The 6,063-nt window shown below is 38.1% G+C and overlaps 1 pseudogene; it reads left to right on the top strand.

Annotated features, from left to right (window-relative positions):
* The first annotated feature begins 4,779 nt into the window (after positions 1-4,779).
* On the top strand, positions 4,780-5,731 carry LOC114492017 (annotated as a pseudogene).
* The last annotated feature ends 332 nt before the right edge of the window (positions 5,732-6,063 follow it).

Here is a 6,063-nt window from a genome sequence, read left to right as displayed (position 1 = left end):
AAGAGAACAAAGAATATAGGGAAATATATTTGCAAATGATATGTAGGACAAGGGTTTGATCTCCTTTTTCTTAATTTAAATAAAATGAAAATAAGTGAATCCAGTTTCTAAATATATCAACAGCCAAAAACTAAGCCAACATCAGTTCTCAAGCAACACTGTTCATTAAAATAATTAGTATTCTAAACCAGTCCAATTCAAGAACACCACTGAAATAAATCTTGGGTCAAATCAAAGTGAAACTTATGATTTAACTAATATGATTTTCTCTAGACGTATAATACATAATATATAGTTGCATTTATCTAGCTTATTTTTTTAAAAGGAGTATCACAAAAACTCAAAGATGCTTATAATACTCAAATCCATTCTGACTGTCTTGATATTATTTCTCCTATATAGACTATCCCATACACTGAACATTAATTTCTAAAAGGAAAAATGGAATTTAAATTTCTAGTGGTATATAGTAAGTTTCTCAACTATAGTAAGAGCAAGGGAATACATTTGATATCAAACTCTCAAGCATTGAAAGGAATGCTTGATGTCCCAAGGACAAGATAAATACAAATCACTTCACAAAATTTTATAAAGTGGTGTGCAAGGGAAACTAGCATCAGAGGACAATTCAGATTCATGCAGCCTGACATGAAGCTCAAATTGAATTTATGAGTTTAGCAACAAAGAAGGAAATAGAAAAAAATTCATTGAGGTTTTTAATTATCATGATTTATTTTAGTTATCATGATTTATACCTTAGCAATCAAGAAGGAAGTGGAAAAAAATCATCAATGTTTTCAATTATCATGATTTAACATGATTTATAGGTATCATACAATCTTACAAAAGGAAAAACTGCATACTTCCAGTGAGAAGAGTTAACTAAAATTAAACTTAAATTGATGTTTACTCCATGGTTGACCCTGGAAGTGTCACTTAATAGCAAAGATTTATTGACAATTTAAGTTCTAAGCACTGATATAATGATTTTATATGTGTGAAGTGACCAACACTTTTATTTTTAATTTTTAAATTTTAAAAGTTTTTTTTTATTTTGATAATCTTATGAAGTAAATATTATTATTAGCCCCATGTTATAGATCAAGTAATTAAAGCACAAAGTAGTTAAGTAACTTTCAGAACATTGCAAAGCTAGTAAGCAGAAGTGGAATTCAAATGAAAGAAGATTCAGACTACAATAGACCACACTCTCACTCTAGTTCCCTTCAATATAAGTTTATTGCATCTTAATCTACTCAAATTTCATGTGAGTAAAGTACTACCTACCTTCTTGTTCTAGGGCTAAAATTTAGTTATTTTGATAAAGAATTGGGTTACAAAATATAAGGCACTGTTGATATCCTGATCTTTGGCATAATAATATTCATTGTGTTGGCTAACAGAAATCCCTGACAAAATCTATATCCTTTGATGTAACAAGAATAGAAGTTGTGAAACAGGAAAGATAAATTTGAGGGAAAAAATGAAAGAAAGAGTAAGATTAATAAAATATACATATCCCTATATATTCCAGAGAATCCAAGTCACAGCTAGAAGAAGAGAGGGTCACAGAAGAAAAAGTTCTGTAAGAACAGGTAATAACATGTAAAAACGTCTATAATACATTAAGTTAAAGGGTAAATAATAAAAATCTGTACAATATTATCAAATGTGAAATAATTTATTCCAAAATATGTTTTTACACATAGAACACTGTGTAACAGTGTTCTGGAAGAACAGAAGAGTGTACATTACATTGCTCTATGATGGCATTTCACTTTAGGCCTTGATGGAATAATAGTACCATAATTTACTTTCTTATCTTAACTAATTAGAAAACTAGGCAAAAAATCTAGACAAGAGTTTTCAAACATTGGAAAATAGGCACTACAGGACAACAATTCATAAAAAAGGAAAATAAATGAGGTGAGTTCTAGAAATACCCCCAGCTAACTGCCTGAATAGTTGCCAGGTATTGGTGAAGAAACTAGGAGGTTTACTGGGGGGGAGGGGGAAACACATATAAATCAATACAACAGAATAGAGGGCCCAGAAAGAAACCCACACCTTAATAGTCAATATTCAACAGAGGAAGCAAGCACATAGAGTGGGCTAAAAATAGCTTATTCAATAAATGATGTTGGGAAAATTGGGCAGATATGTGAAGAAAAATGAAATTAGTCCATCTTCTTACACCACATATAAGAATAAATTCAAAATGGACCAAGGACTTAAATATTAGACCTGAAACCATAAAAATTGTAGAAGAAAGCATAAGCAGTAATATGTTGCACATTCCTCATAGCAATATTTTATCTGAGATTTGTCCCCAGGCAAGCAAAATGAAAGAAAAAATAAACAAATTGGATTACATGAAACTAAAAAGTTTTTACACAACAAAGGAAACCACCAACAAAATAAAAAGATAACTCACAAAATGGGAGAACATATTCTCTGATACATCTGATAAGGGAATAATACCCAAAATTTATAAAGAACTTATAAAACTCAATGCCAAAAAAAAATCCAATTAAAAATGAGCAAAGGACCTCAATAGACACTTCTCCAAAGAGGACATGCATATGGCCAATAGACAAATGAAAAGATTCTCAATGTCACTAATCATTAGAGTGATGCAAATTATAATTACAATGAGATATCACCTCACACCTGTCAGAATGGCTACCATCAATAAGTTGACAAAAAGTGCTGGTAAGGATGTAGAGAAAGGGGAACTCTTGTACAATGTTGGTGGGAATATAAATTGGTGCAGCCACTGTGGAAAGCATTATGGAGATACCTCAAAAGATTGAAAATGGGTCTGCTTTTTGTCTCAGAGATCCCATTTCTGGGAATATATCTGAAGGAACCTAAATCAGTAGTTAGAAAAACACATAAGCACCCCTATGTTCATTACAGCATTATTTATAATCGCCAAGTTATGAAAGCAGCCCAAGTGTCCATCAGTAGATGAGTAGGTAAGACAACTATGGCATATTTACACGATGGAATACTACTCAGCCATAAAAAGGAAGAAAAATTATCCTTTTTGATGTAATAGATGAACATGGAGAACATGCTAAATGAAATAAGCCAGTCAGAGAAAGATAAATACAATATGATTTCACTCATATGTAGAATCTAATGAACAAACTGAACAAGAAAAGTAGAGACAGATTCATGGATGGACAGAAAAAATGACAGCTATGGAACGGGGAAGTTAGGGGATAGAGCAATCAAGCAAAAAGGAAAAAGGACTCATGGACATGGACAGCAGTGTGGTGATTGTGGTGGATATGGGGTATAGGGTAAATGGTAATAAAAAATAACAATTTTTTTAAACTGAAGTAAAAATAATCTAGCAGTCTCACTAATTGGAGGATACAGATCTCAGAATTTAGGGAGACTAAGGCAGAAAGAATTTATAGGGTAGAGTAGTGATGAGGTAAGATACATAAAATGAAAAGTAGTGAGATCTGAAGAGGGGTCCCTTTCATCAACCAATGGTCATTGGCACAAATTAAATGCCAATAGAAATCCCCGATTTGAGGTGCTGTGAGGAATAAAAACTTATTCAGTGCAAAACAGGTAAATTGTGATACAGCATGGCTGTGGAAACAGCAGTTTTGAGGGAGCCCTAGGACAAGTAGACCCTGGGACCAGGCCCCTCTCCTGCTAGCCAGATCTTCTGTGCTGCTCAATGGTCTTCTTAGCAACTCTCTGGCTTATGCTGCGCTGATCTGATCTGTTCTCTGCTCCAGTCTGCTCAGTGCCATTCTGCTCTGCCCCACTCTGGTCTGCTCCACTCTGCTACAGTGAGATATTTTCAGTGTTTCAGTTCAGCCAGAGAGATGCTTTTATGGAAAGGGAAATTGCACTCCCAGAGTCAGCAGGGAGCTGGCTTATATGAGCAGACCTCCCCACCCCTAGTCCCTGATTTATGTCATCATGAAAGTGAAGACTCTAAATCCTCATAGTTTGATTGGCTCAAAAGGCACTCTCTTAATTTGTTACAATAGAGCCACTGTAGTTGGTTGGAGATGTGCAGCTCTGATTAAATGGGGAAAACCTCAACCTTATTGGTTGAAATAAAATTCTAGGAACTCCTTTATAAGAGCTGGCTCAGATGGCAGAAATATGGTATGGACAGACAGTTCAGTGTAGAAGAAGGTAGTTCAATGCAGGGTTCTCCCTGAAGTGAACTTTTTGTGAGAAGCACCTGTGTAGAAATGGCTGCTACGATTCTTTCTTCTTTCTTTCTCTCCTTCCTTCCTTCTTCCTTCCTTTCCTCCTCCTTTTCTTCTTCTTCTCCTTCTTCTCCTTCTCCTTCTCCTCCTTCTCCTTCTCCTCCTCCTCCTCCTTCTTCTTCTTCTTCTTCTCCTTCTCCTTCTCCTTCTCCTTCTCCTTCTCCTTCTCCTTCTTCTTCTTCTTCTTCTTCTTCTTCTTCTTCTTCTTCTTCTTCTTCTTCTTCTTCCTCTTCTCTCTCTCTCCTCTCTCTCTCTCTCTCTCTCTCTCTCTCTCTCTCTCTCTCTCTCTCTCTCTCTCCTTTTCTCTCTCCCTCCCTCTCTTCCTCCCTCTCTCTCTCTCCTTATATTTGGACACAGGGAGCCCTGCTTAGCAGGTGTCCTTTTTCTCAGACTTCATACCTTGAATTTTTGGTTCAGTACTATTTACAGATGCATGTAGGAAAATTACCCAGGCCAGAGAAAGAGCCATCAGCAAGCAAAAATAACAGGCCCTTGGTACAGCCAGAGCAGAAATGTGCAGGCCACCCTCAGGATGAGCAGCCAGACCACCAAGGCTCTTTTCCTGGCCCTGGGCATGGTTATGATCATGGTCAGCCACCCACTGCTCTACATGAAACTGCCCATCCAAGTGGGTCATGAGCTGATGCCCACCACAATTTGGACCAATGTGCTGGGGAGGTAGGACCTCTATCTGCTGAGCTTCTTAACCTGTGTAAAGTGCATTGGTAAGTCAATAAAGTAGGACTGCTTCAGGCCTGAGTCCCTGACTAATATCCAATGACTTCTTTACTGTGACCTGTGGCAGCATAAAGAAAGTTTTTCCTCTAGATGAGATCCAGTAGGATTCCAAAAAGAATGAAATGAAGTCTTCTCTGAGGAAAGTGGTGAAGGAGATCTACTGGATGATAATGCAGTGTGTGTCACTCATGCTGGCTTATCCTTGTGTGTCATCTCAGTGAACTGCATGGTCCAATTTGTGGGACAAGAAGCCAAGTACAGGTTTGCTGAGCTCCGGTAGGAAGATTTTCAAAGAGGGGAGACTTCTGAGATTCTTTTTTTGGCTTAATTTTTTACCTCTTGAGAGATGTGTTTTTCTTTTGAGGCCATAATGTGCTGGTCCATTTCATTAATGTCTACAGCAGAAATGTATTACAGCATTGGTGTATTACAACAGGAATGACACCTCAGTGGGACTGGGAAATGACCAGAATCAAAGTCCCAGTTCGGCCAGGCCCTGGCCATACACAGGTACCCCAGATTTGTTATAGGGACTACAGTAAGCATGCTGACCTACCCATTCCTGCTGATCAGTGATCTCATGGCTGTGAACAACTGCGGACTGTAGGCTGGGCTTCCCTCCGCTCCTCAGTGTAAAGATCCTGGATGGACTGATGGAAGTACCTGAGTTGTGGGGCCACCTCTTTTGTGGCTCTAGCCTCCTTTTCTGCTGGGTATCATCAGGATCGTGTTCTGCCTTAGGGTAACCTGAATCACCTAAATACGGATGCCTCAGCCTGGCTGCTGTGAGTGAGGACTGATCATCTAGGGCACTTATAAGATAATTCCAACTCAGCAACACCTAGATGTGTCCCATTCCAGCTGGCTTTCAGTATATATATTTGCCATGTGTCCTTCTACAAGTAGGGGTTGGGTGTGGGTGAGGTTGTGCCTAGCAGATTGGTCATGTATTAGACATGTGGAATGTGGGGCAGGGCTAGGGAACTGGGGCAGGATCCCCTTACTTTACAGGTTTGCAGAGTCTGCCTAGTACAGGAGTCCAGAGAATGGCCTGTGGAGTCCCAGTTTGGATGGGAAA

The sequence above is a fragment of the Phyllostomus discolor genome, chromosome 1 (genome assembly GCF_004126475.2).
Source record: "Phyllostomus discolor isolate MPI-MPIP mPhyDis1 chromosome 1, mPhyDis1.pri.v3, whole genome shotgun sequence".
Lineage (NCBI taxonomy): Eukaryota > Metazoa > Chordata > Mammalia > Chiroptera > Phyllostomidae > Phyllostomus > Phyllostomus discolor.
The sequence above is the reverse complement of the archived record's forward strand: the minus strand, read 5'-3'. Positions and strand labels throughout refer to the sequence as shown.